This window comes from Gorilla gorilla, chromosome 6 (assembly GCF_029281585.2).
Source record: "Gorilla gorilla gorilla isolate KB3781 chromosome 6, NHGRI_mGorGor1-v2.1_pri, whole genome shotgun sequence".
Taxonomy (NCBI): domain Eukaryota; kingdom Metazoa; phylum Chordata; class Mammalia; order Primates; family Hominidae; genus Gorilla; species Gorilla gorilla.
The window spans coordinates 94,347,871-94,361,246 of record NC_073230.2 but is presented as its reverse complement, the minus strand read 5'-3'; the positions used below and the strand labels follow the sequence as shown (position 1 = coordinate 94,361,246).

Sequence of the window (13,376 nt, the reverse complement as noted above, 5' to 3'; positions counted from 1 at the left end):
TGACCAAACTGAAACTAGAATCAGCATGGTGGTGGTGATGGTGGCTTTTCCTTTCCCTTTCTTTCCTTCTCCTCTCTCCTCTTTAATTCTCATCAGTTCTCTCCTCCTTCTCCCCTTTCTTGTCCTCTCTCTCTCTCCCTCTCTTCCTCCCATCCCATTGTCCCTTGTTCCTCTCTCTTTTCCTCTCTCCTCTCCTTTTTTCTTTCTTCCTCCTTCTTTTCTTCCTTTAAACATAGATCCAAAAAGCGTACCCCATATTCACATATAGGGTAAACAGAGGAGATTATATTAATTTAAGCTGAAATTTTGAAATGTTTGTGATGCCAGAACAGGAGATTAACCAGTTTAGAATAGACCTTTGATATAAAACTGAGCTTCAAAAAATACTTTAAGCTGAGCAAACAGTAATATTGCTGTAAATAATCTGGCATTGTTTATATATTTAATATGAAAAGAATGCATGGTCACATAATTGTCTTTTCACCAAAACTTTTTAGAAGAGGATAATATTTCCTCAATCCCTTCTTCTACTTTCTTTTCAAACTCAGAATATTTTCCTACCAAATTCACGCTAGGAAAAGAGACAGATATGGAGCAATGTCTCCCTTGGTTCACTTTAGGATTTTCCTAAATTTCCTTCTGAAATTTTTCTATGGATCCATGAATAATTAATTCCTGATCAAGTGCATCAAAAAAAGATGGTATATTCTGAGTCAATTCTGAAAGGGAAAACAAGGAACTTAATCAAGGGCTCCAAGTCAGATCCAGCACACTATTTTCACTTAGACTGCGTGATTATTTGAGATGGCCTTAAAAGGGAGGGGCTAATAATAATGGATAATAATATCGGATAGCAATCCCTGAAAGAGACGATTTTTCTTTTTTCTCAGGTATAAACATTTTATTATATACTTTTTGACATTATAATTAAATATGTAATTATTATTATCATTTTTCTGAAGCTCATACATTTAAACATCTTCTCTAAATATAACCAATAATTCAGAAAATCATCTACCTACTTCAAAAGCTCAGGCTAACTTTACCACCTAAAAATGCACTAATAAAAAAAGGCACAAATACATTCATTGCAGCACTATTCACAATAGCAAAGACGTGGAAAAAATGCACTAATAATTTTTACCAGAGACTGATTTAAAATGTCACCTATTTCTTTCTCAGACCTTGTGTTTCTCTTTTCTTTAATAACCAAGCTTTTAAAGTTAGAACTATACTTAGTTTGCTCCTCACATCTTGTCATTCTAATCAATGCAATCTTACTTCCTTTGCCACGTTTTTTTTTTTTTGGTATAAGTTTATATGGTATAAATGCAATTTTGTTACATGCATAGATTGTGAGTCATGAAGTCAGTGCTTTTGGGGTATCCATCACTGGAATAACGTATATTGTACCCATTGAATAATTTCTCTTCATCCACACCCTGCACCGCTATCATTCAATCCACTGCCACATTTTTCTGATACTACTCTCATGAATGTCATCATTGTCCTCCCGGTTAACAAATCCAATGGTTTGTTCTAGTTCCTATCTAACTTGACCTCTTTCAGGCATAAAATAATGCTGAATCCTCATCCTTTGTACATCTTATCCCCTTTTTCCCGTTACAATTTCACATTCCTGATTTTGCTATAAATTTCTCAGATTTTTTTTTTTTTTTTTTTTTTGAGATGGAGTTTTGCTGTCTCACCCAGGCTGGAGTGCAGTGGTGCAATCTAGGCTCACTTCAGCCTCTGCTGCCTGGGTTTAAGCGATTCTCCTGCCTCAGCCTCCCAAGTAGCTGAGACTGCAGGCACATGCCGCCACACCCAGCTAATTTTTGTATTTTTAGTAGAGATGGGGTTTCACTATGTTAGCCAGTCTGGTCCCTGACCTCAGGTGATCCGCCAACCTCGGCCTCCCAAAGTGCTGGGATTACAGGCGTGAGCCACCACATCTGGTCTAATTTCTCCAGTTTTTAAAATGAGTTATTACCTTCTGATATTCTCAGCCCCCTCCTCTTCTGTATTCCCTTCTCTACTCCTCTCCTATGATTCCTTCTCCTTTTCTCTCATCTTTTTCTTATGTTATCCTCTTTATGGGAAGACTTATCTTTAGCCATACTTTTAACTTATGGCCATGATACCCAAATTTATCATTTTTAGCCCAAACCTAGGCTTCTCACCTGAATAACCAATTCTAGATAGCATCTAGATAGCATCTAGGAGACAACATCCACTTGCTGTTGCCCAAGACAAAAATATCTGAGAAAAATCTGAGTCATCTCTTTCTCTTCTTTGTTCTCCATTTTCAATGATCACCAAGTTCTATCAGTCCATGTCTTAAGTATGTTTCAAAATTTCTTCTTTCCATAGTCATGACCGTTGGCCTAGGTTGAGCAATGGGCTAGCTTTGAAACTCTCTCGGTGATCTTTTTGATGTTTATCTTATATAAACCTTCCTGAAAAACCCATCTATTACCCATGCCGCCTTCTAAGATGCAGATCTTATCAGACTACTTCCCTTCTCAACATTGCTCAGTAGCTTTCCATTAGCTACAGAATAAAATTTAAAATTCTTTTGTATGGCTTAGAAGACCCTTTAATTACCTGTCCATTTTTATCTCTTGTAATCCTTATCTTTACTACTCGTGACACCTTATACTTCAGAAATTTTAATATTTTCTAGTTTCTGAATCTCAAGCATAAGATACAGTTTCACATTTGTTTCTGCCTTTGTTTGTGCATGTTGCATTGCCTCTTTTCTTCTAATTTGCCTGACAAACGCCTACAAATCCTCCAAGTGTCCTCTCAAGATCTGTCTCCTCTGTGATGTCATCCTCAACTTCCTTAAGTAGGTTTTCTTTCCCTAAAATGCCATTACACCTACTCTATTATAGCAATTTTTCTCTTTATATTGGTTTTTCTGGCTCCCACTTCTTGAGAATTGCAACAATTTCTTTCATTTTTTATTGTTTTTATTTTTAATTTTTATGGGTACATGGTGCATATATTTATGGGGTACATGAGATATTTTGACGCAAGCGTACAATGTGTGATAATTGCATCAAGGTAAATGGGGTATCCATCACCTTAAGCATTTATAATTTCTTTGTATTATGTACATTTTAATTATACTCCTTTAGTTATTTTAAAATGTACAATAAATTATTGTTGACCATAATCACTCTGTTGTGCATACTAGCTCTTATTCATTCTATCTAACTCTACTTTTGTACCCATTAACCATCCCCAGGTCCCCACCATCACCACCACCCAACTACCCTTCCCAGCCTCTGGTAATCATCATTCTACTTTCTATCTCCATGAGTTCAGTTGTTTTAATGTTTAGCTCCCACAGATGGATGAGAACATAAGAAGTTTGTCTTTCTGTTCATGGTTTATTTCACTTAACATGTCCTCCTGTTCCATTCATGTTATTCCAAATGACAGGATTTAATTATTTTTAATGGCTGAATATTACTCCATTGTGTATATGTACTACCTTTTCTTTATTCAGTCATTTTTTTTTTTTTTTTTTGAGATGGAGTTTCGCTCTTGTTGCCCAGGCTGGAGTGCAATGGCGCGATCTTGGCTTACTGCAACCTCCGCCTCCCGGGTTCAAGTGATTCTCCTGCCTCAGCCTCCCAAGTAGCAGGGATTACAGGTATCTGCCACCACGCCTGGTTAATTTTTCTTTTTGTATTTTTAGTAGAGACAGAGTTTCACCATGTTGGCCAGGCTGGTCTCAAACTCCTGACCTCAGGTTGTCCGCCTGCCTCAGCCTCCTAAATTGTTGGGGTTACAGGCATGAACCACCACGCCCGGCCTCATTCATCTCTTGATGGACACTTAGGTTGCTTCCAAATCTTGGCTATTGTGAATAGTATTGCAAAAAAACATGGGATATCTCAAAAAACATGAAGATAACTCTTCCGTATACTGATTTCCTTTCTTTTGGGGATATGCTAGCAGTGGGATTACTGGATCATACGATAGTTCAATTTTTAGTTTTTTTGAGGAACCTCCACACTGTTCTCCTTAGTGGCTATACTAATTTGCATTCCCACCAACAGTATACAAGGATTCCCTTTTCTCCACAACCTTGCCAGCATTTGTTATTTTCTGTCTTTTTGGATAAAAGCCATTTTAACTGGGGTATGATGATATCTCATTGTGGTTTTGATTTGCATTTCTTTGATGATCAGTGACGTTGAGCATCTTTTCATATACCTGTTTGCCATTTGTATATCTTCTTTTTTGTTTGTTTGTTTTTGAGACGGAGTCTCTCTCTGTCACCCAGGCTCGAGTGCAGTGGTGTGATCTCGGCTCACTGCAAGCTCCGCCTCCCAGGTTCGCGCCATTCTCCTGCCTCAGCCTCCCGAGTAGCTGGGACTACAGGCGCCCACCACCACGCCCGGCTAACTTTTTTTTGTATTTTTAGTAGAGTCAGGGTTTCGCCATGTTAGCCAGGATGGCCTCGATCTCCTGACCTGGTGATCCACCCGCCTCCGCCTCCCAAAGTGCTGGGATTACAGGTGTGAGCCACCACACCCGGCCTGCCATTTGTATATCTTCTTTTGAGAAATATCTATTCAGTTTTTTGCCCGTTTTTAACTTAGTTTATTAGATGTTTTTCTATTGAGTTGTTTGAGCTCCTTATATATTCTGGTTACTAATTTCTTGCCAGATGGATAGTGTGCAAACATTCTGTCCCACAAAGTGGGTTGTCTCTTCACTTCATTGATTACTTTGCTGTGCAAGAGCTTTTTAGTGATCTCATTTGTCCATTGTTGCTTGAGTTGCCTGTGCTTTTGGGGAATTACTCAAGAAATCTTTGCCCAAACCAACTTCCCAGAGAGTTTCTCCAATGTTTTCCTTTAATAGTTTTATAGCATGAAGTCTTAGATTTAAGTCTTTAATCCATTTTGATTTGATGCTTGTATATGGTATAGTTTCATATGATATAGGGGTCTAGTTTCATTCTTCTGCATGTGGATATCCAGTTTTCTCAGCACAATTTATTGAAGAGACTGTCCTTTCCCCAATGTATGCTCTTGGCAACTTTGTCAAGAATGGGTTTGCTGTAGATGTAAGGAATTATTTCTGGGTTTGCTCTTCTGTGCCATTGGTCTGTGGGTCTGTTTTTAGCCAGTACACTGTTGTTTTGGTTACAATAGCTCAGTAGCATAATTTGAAGTCAGGTAATGTGATTCCTCCAATTTTGTTCTTTTTGCTCAAGATGGCTTTGGCTGTTCTGGGTTGTGGTTCCATATAAATTTTAGGATTATTTTTTCTATTTCTTTGAAAAATGCCATTGATATTTTGATAGAGATTGCATTGAATTTGTAGATTGCTTTGGATAGCATGGACATTATAACAATATTGATTCTTCCAATTCATGAATATGGAATATCTTTTCATTTTTTCATGTCCTCTTCAATTTCTTGCACCGATGTTTTATAGTTTTCATTGGAGAGATCTTTCTCTTCTTCAGTTAATTTTATTCGTAGGTATTTTATTTTATTTGTAGGTATTGTAAATGGTGTTAATCTCTTGATTTATTTATCAGATTGTTTGCTTTTGGCATATAAAAATGCTATGGTTTTTTTTTTAGATAAAGTCTAGCTCTGTCACCCAGACTGGAGTGCAGTGGTGCAATCTCAGCTCACTGCAACCTCCACCTCCCGGCTTCAAGCGATTCTCCTTCCTCAGCCTCACCAGTAGCTGAGATTACAGGTGCATGCCACCACACCTGGATAATTTTTTGTATTTTTAGTAGAGACAGGGTTTCACCATGTTGACCAGGCTGGTCTTGAACTCCTGTCCTCAGGTGATCTGCCCACCTCGGCCTCCCAAAGTGCCAGGATTACAGGCACAAGCCACCGCGCCTGGCCCTTATTTTTGTATTTTTAGTAGAGACGGGGTTTCACCATGTTGGCCAGGCTGGTCTTGAACTTCTGACCTCAGGTGATCCACCCACCTTGGCCTCCCAAAGCACTGGGATTACAGGCATGAGCCACCACGCCTGGCCAACTACTGATTTTTGTATGTTGATTTTGTATCCTGCAACTTTACTGAATTTATCAGTTCTAATAGTTTTTTGTAAAGTCTTTTGATTTTTCCAAATATCAGATCATTATCATCTGCAAACAAGGATAATTTGACTTTTTCCATTTTATCTAGGACTTCAATACAATGTTGAATAAAAGGGAACTCTTTTTCAATGTCATAGAACTTGAGTTAACAAAATGATTACTTTTTAAAATGTTTTATTCTGCTTCCAATTATTGTCCCCAACATTATAAGTCATTATCCTAGCTCCCATGAAGCAATCCACCAAACAAGTAGGCAATTGCCACACTTGTAATGAATGACCTCTGAATCCTATTTCCTAATCATTTATTACATCCAAGAAACCATGAATTTGTGTAGTTTTTTCCCCTAAGGTAGTTTTCAAATGTGTCTTACTGCTTTCCCGTCATCAAGCCAGTTGAGGTTATTGTAGGGAAAGAATTGTGCTTCAATGTAAAAAAGTATGTATTATTTAGATCATAAACTTCCAGGCATCTGATTCTTGTCCTTCATTGTGCTTGAGCTATTTACAACTCTGTATATTGTAGATAACTGATAGCAATGTACAATAATTATTGTCTATGAAGTGTAAATTCTCTCTGGTGAAGAGTCAACTGGCTTGCCTCCTTTCCCACCTGTCCCCATGAAGCCAGTCTTACCTTCATTTGCACATTTATTTAAATATTCTTGATTTATAATTTTTAAAAATTCCTCCTTGACTTCGTTGTAAAACCTCACCTGTTTCCTCTTGAGTTAAACAAATCTTTAACATGTTTATTTTTATATTAATATAAAAGTTATGATTTTATCTTTTATGAAAAATTTATTTTAACATATTAAAAAATGATTTACTGTCACTTCTAAACATTCAAGATCATCAGTAATATGGACCCTTTGGCCATCCTACTGCTCATGTAAACTCTTTGATACTAAAACAGCCTATATCAGGCCAAGAAACATGAAAAAATCCTCGACATCACTAATTATCAGAGAAATGCAAATGAAAACAACTGTGTGATACCACCTTACTCCTGCAAGAATGGTCATAATCAAACAATAAAAAGTAATAGATGTGGGCATCTATTATTTATTATTATTATTTTTTTGAGATGGAGTCTCGCTCTGTTGCCAGGCTGGAGTGCAGTGGCACTATCTCGGCTCACTGCAACCTCCGCTGAAAAGGGAACACTTTTATACTGTTGATGGGAGTGTAAACTAGTACAACCACTATGGAAAACAGTGTGGAGATTCCTTAAAGAACTAAAAGTAAATCTACCATTGGATCCAGCAATCCCACTTTTGGGTATCTACCCGAAGGAAAAGAAGTCACTGTATGAAAAAGATACTTGCACATGCATGTTTATAGCAGCACAATTCATAATTGCAAAAATATGAAGCCAGCCCAAATGCCCATTAATCAATAAGTAGATAAAGAAAATGTGGTATATATATACCATGGAATACTACTCAGCCATGAAAAGGAACAAAATCATGGCATTTGTAGCAATCTGGATGAAATTCTAAGTGAAAAAAAACAGGAAAGGAAAACCAAACGTTGTATGTTCTCACTCATAAGTGAAAGCTAAGCTGTGAGGATGCAAAGGCATAAAAATGATTTAATGGACTTTGGGGACTCAGGGGAAAGAGTGGGAGGGAGGTGAGGGATAAAAGACTACACATTGCGTACAGTGTACGTTACTTCGGTGTTGGGTGTACCAAAATCTCAGAAGTCATCACTAAAGGACTTATTCATGTAACTAAACACCACCTGTTCCCCAAAAGCCTATTTAAATAAATAAATAAATAAATAAATAAGCCTAAATCATCATTCTCTAAGTATACCATGGGAGTTTTTGTTTCTTTTTTCTGGCTCTTAGCTAACTCTTGATGTCTTGTCTAACTCTTGTCCCCAGCCAGACCTGGGGACAAGTGGGTACATCAGACGATTGATTTCATAGTCAAAAAAGCATCTCATGTATATCTAAGTCTGATTGTACATAGTCAACAAGTTGTTCTTCATTCATAAGAGTCATATTTGTGGGGTGGGTGTGGTGGCTCACACCTGTAATCCCAGCACTTTGGGAGGCTGAGGTGGATGGATCACCTGAGTTCAGGAGTTCAATACCAGCCTGGCCAACATGGTGAAAATCGTCTCTACTAAAAAAAAAAATATTTATATATATATACACAAAAATTATTTGGGTGTGCTGGCGGGTGCCTGTAATCCTAGCTACTCAGGAGGCTGAGGCAGGAAAATTGCTTGAACCCAGGAGGCGGAGGTTGCAGCGAGCTGAGATCAAGCCATTGCACTCCAGCCTGGGCAACAAGAGCGAAACTCTGTCTCAAAAAAAAAAAAAAAAAGTAGTATTTGGGTAGTATTTGGGAATCTGGTTTTATGATGTGATCATGTAGTGACCTCTCTCAGGATATAAACGGGATCAGTTTCTGTTGGGTGAGAGAGAATAAAAAAACTGGTTTGTTAGCCCTCTTTTTATTTACTTGGCTGTTTGACTATTTGTGAGCTCAACTCAATCAGGAAAACATTATATGCTCACTAAAAGTAAAATGTCCCTTTGAGATCTGCACTAGTGATTTTTATGGTTCTGTGTTTACTGTTGACTCATGATTGAGGCTGTAGAACTGAAACTTCAAGTTCTCAGTCTCAGTAAGTCTATCTGTAATTGTGAAAAACCTTTACCTTTCATTGCGTGAGTTTGACATTTTTCCACCTCATGTATGTAAACAAATTAAATTATAAAGTCTCTCAAATTTAAATAGCTTCTCTCTAATTGGTTCATAGAGAAAAATAAGCACTTATATAACTGGCAATCACAAATTTCTCAGGAAATAGAGAAATTGTTCTTTTAAAACTAGGCTTAAAAATTATTATGGAAATCTCAAGATCGGAAGCAGGTTTGTATGAAAACATGAGTTCATATTATAAAGGTGAATCTTTTGAGTCATATATTTTATGTCAAAAAAATAAAATAAAGGTGAATCTTTTACAGATTAGGCTTGTTTGATAACTTTTGGTTTGAAAACAGCTATATGACTCTTCCCTAATTTTACTGATGGGGTTGAACTGGTTTTCTATTGCCACATAACAATACTGCCACATAACAATATTGCCACAAATTTCTCAACCTTACACCAAAAACATTGATAAACTTACAGTTTCTGTTGATCAATCAAAGCTCAGTCTGCTACAGCAAGGGAGAATACCACCTTGAGAGATCCTAGTAATATCTCAAAATGGGAACGTAAGAGGAGGAGATTTATAAGGCTTAGGGATCTAGGCTTCAGTTGTTTAAGTCAGGTTTATCAAGACAAGAAACTAACTGAACTGGAGGACAGTTCATGACTTACAGTTTAGGATTAGGAGACCCAGAAAGGCCAACTTCTTAACATAAGCCTTGAAAAGTAATTAAGTAATTTTTCTTTTTCTTTTCTTTTCTTTTCTTTTTTTTTTTTTTTTTTTTTTGAGACAAAGTCTTGCTCTGTTGCCCAGGCTGGAGTACAGTAGTATGATCTCGGCTCACCGCACCCTCCACCTCCTGGATTCAAGAAGTAATTTTCCTGCCTCAGCCTCCCAAGTAGCTGAGATTCCAGGCACCTGCCACCACACCTGGCTAATTTTTTTTTTTTTTTTGAGTTGGAGCTTTGTTCTTGTGGCCCAGGGTAGAGTGCAATGGCGAGATTTTAGCTCACTGCAACCTCTGCCTCCTGAGTTCAAGCAATTCTCCTGCCTCAGCCTCCTGAGCAGCTGGGATTACAGGCACCTGCCACCACGCCTGGCTAGTTTTTTTGTTTGTTGGCTTTGTTTTGTTGTTTTTTGTTTTTAGTAGAGACAGGGTTTCACCATGTTGGCCAGGCTGGTCTCAAACTCCTGACCTCAGGTGATCCACCCACCTCGGCCTCCTAAAGTGCTGGATCAGGTGTGAGCCAACATGCCCAGCCTTATTTTTGTATTTGTAGTAGAGGCAGGCTTTTGCCACGTTGGCCAGGCTGGTATCGAACTCCTGACCTCAAGTGATCCACCCACCTCAGCCTCCCAAAGTGCTGGGATTGCAGGCATGAGCCACCATGCCCGTCCCGTAAGTAATTTTTTTAATAAGCTGCCCATTTGGCCAGATAAGCAATCTATTATCCTGATAGAAGAACTGCTTGGCCAGATGAACAAACTATATAGATAAGTTGCTTTTCAGGAATTTCCTGAAGCAAGTAGTAAAGTTATATATTGGTTTATAGCTTTATATTTCTGGGCAAGAATTTCTTAAACAATAAGTAAGTCAAATTAACGTGGGGGCGTCTCCGTTCTAAGTCCCCACATTAAGCTATGTGAATACAAATGGTCTAAATTCTTAAATTAGAATACGGTAAGTTGTAGTTTGTCAACATAACTAAGATCCTTATTTAACTTTAAAACCTTAGTCTATTCTTAGATCAAGTTATTTAATAGATAACTTGGACACCTAGATAATTTTTAAGGGAAATAGAATACTAAAATTTGGTCACCCTACATATTTTGAATATATACACTTTTTTTCTTATAGTGGATATATCTGTTGTTCATGTTAATGACTGTGTTTACCTTACTAATGATTGGGTTTACTCTGATTTAAAGGAGTGAAAAATGGATGTGGGTGACTCTAGGAGGTGATTTCATTGGTTTTGTTAATTTGCTAAACTGTGTATAATAGATACTTCTACATCCCCTTCTAGTTTTCTCTGTGAAATAGAAATCAGCTGCTTTGACTGAAAGTTAGAATTTATACAAATAATCAAAGACTATACTAAAGCAATAGTAGCAGAAAATTGTGACTATGAATGCGAGGTAATGGAAATATTTTCTGTCTTAAACTAAAAGGTTTGGTTCTTCTAGAATGTGAAAATGAATTGTGTAAAACAAATCTTGAATAGATGTAGAAAGTTGTAAGTAGAAAACAATTTATTTGCCTCACTGCAAATAATGAGTTGAAAAAGAAACAATAAAATATACTCAAATGTTGGCAACGTTCCCTCAATTTTGACGAGTTTATTTGTAAGATTGTTTTGTTTTTTAAATAGGACAGGCCAGGAGACGGAGGCTGCAGCCAACCATAAGCATGCCACTGCACTCCAGCCTGGGTGACAAAACAAGACCCTGTCTCAAAAAAATACAACAGAAATAGGTCAGGGTGTTCAGTTAGGCAGCACATACACTAACATTGGAATGATACAAGAAGGTTAGCATGGCCTCTGCACAAGGATGACACACAAAATCATGATGTGTTCCATTAAAAAAAAATAGAGTAAAGAGCTAATAAATCCTTTCCTGCTAACTACTATATTAATGTAAAACTAGAATTTGGTTTTCTATGTACTAAAATAACAGTGTATCTCAAACTGTTTGGTCTGCTCTTAACAAAGGGTAGTAAAAGTTTATGCCTTTACATTCTATCTGGCCTGACAACATAGCAGAAATTCCATATCCCATCAAAACAGTTTTCTGTGTTTTATGGTCATTTTTGCAAGCCCTTGATTTTTAAGCAGCAAAAACTTAAAGTTCTTCATTTGCTGAAAAGCTAAGACTCCTTTCTTTTGTGTCATCATATTCTTGTTATTTAAAATATTGTATTGTCATTTTGATCAACAGATACTGAATTTATTGTTTCTCAGGCACATCTGACCCTATGTTAATAGGTGATCTAAAGTACTCCAATAACTCTTGGTTTTGCTTTCCCACAATCACATCCTAGATTCGGAAAAATAAAAATTAGAGGATTTTCTTCACACATAAAACTATCTTTGAAATTTCCCATAAGACCCCTAGAAAATCATGAAGCTTTTTTCTTTTGTTTTATAAAAGTAGAGATGTACCAAATAATTGTTTTCTTGACTTTTTTTCTTAGTTCAACACTATTGTAAGAATTGATCAAAAGAGTAGTCAAATTAAAGGATACATTTTATTTTTTAAAAATTGTTTTATTATACTTTATGTTCTGAGGTACATGTGCAGAACGTGCAGTTTTGTTACATAGGTATACACGTGCCATGGTGGTTTGCTGCACCCATCAACACATCACCTACATTAGGTATTTCTCCTAATGTTACCCCTCCCCTAGCCCCCCACCCCCCCGATGGGCCCCAGTGTGTGATGTTCCCCTCCCTATGTCCATGTGTTCTCGTTGTTCAACTTCCACTCATGAGTGAGAACATGCAGTGTTTGGTTTTCTGTTCTTGTGATAGTTTGCTGAGAATGATGGTTTCCAGCTTCATCCATGTGCCTGCAAAGGACATGGACTCATCTAAAGGATAAATTTTATAAACAAAATATTACTCACACATTTATTTCTGAGACTGTACACATTACAGAATAAATTGGAAGGCTCTGGATATTTGTCTGTGCTCTCACTGTTCATAGTATTATTTTACTTATAAGAAAAACACTGATCAAATTCTTATTAAAAAATTATGTATTGCGGCTGGGTGCGGTGGTTCATGACTGTAACCCCAGCACTTTGGAAGGCTGAGGCGGCCAGATCACCAGAGGTCAGGAATTCGAGACCGGCCTGGCCAACATGGTGAAACCCCTTCCCTACTAAAAATACAAAATTATCCAGGCGTGGTGGTGCATGTTTGTAATCCCAGCTACTCGGGAGGCTGAGGCAGTAGAGTCACTTGAACCCGGGAGGTGGAGGTTGCAGTGAGCCGAGATCATGCCATTGCACTCCAGCCTGGGCAGAAAGAGTGAAACTCAGTCTCACAAAAAGAAAAATAATAATTATGTATTGCACCTCAACAGAGAATTTTACTGTCTTCAATTTTGACCTCATCATACAAAGCCCAGCCTGGAGTCACATTTGAGAATAAATTGAGATGGGAGAGTTCTTTGGACCCCTTCTCAGGTGACATGGGCGTGGCTCATTTACTCAGCCACCACACAAACCCCACACAGGAGTGGGAGCATGCAGGCAAGCGGGTGCCGGGGCCTGGGCGAGTGTTTTTGGGCTCCAGCCCCATGGTAGCATCTAGGGATGTGTTACAATTAATGCTCTTTTAGCAGTTGCCATCCATGGACAGCTAAGTGTTAACCAGCTCAGTGGAGAGTTGTGGCAACAGCTTTTTATAACCTGCTCTCTTGGTACCTGGGGTCCTTGTCCCGGCATCCAGGAAGACAGGTCACACAGACTTGAATGATGGTGAATGCAGAGGTTTTATTGATTGATGGAGGTGGCTCTCAGTGGGATAGGGAGCTGGAAAGGGGATGGAGTGGGAAGATAATCTTCCCTTGAGTTTGGCCACCCCCAGCCAAACTCCTCTCT

At 38.0% G+C, this 13,376-nt stretch overlaps 1 non-coding gene across 1 annotated transcript; it reads left to right on the top strand.

Moving 5' to 3' along the window:
* Positions 1-11,249: 11,249 nt before the first annotated feature.
* On the top strand, positions 11,250-11,355 carry LOC115935433 (U6 spliceosomal RNA). Its single transcript, XR_004071068.2, has one exon. It is a non-coding gene; the product is annotated as a U6 spliceosomal RNA (small nuclear RNA).
* The last annotated feature ends 2,021 nt before the right edge of the window (positions 11,356-13,376 follow it).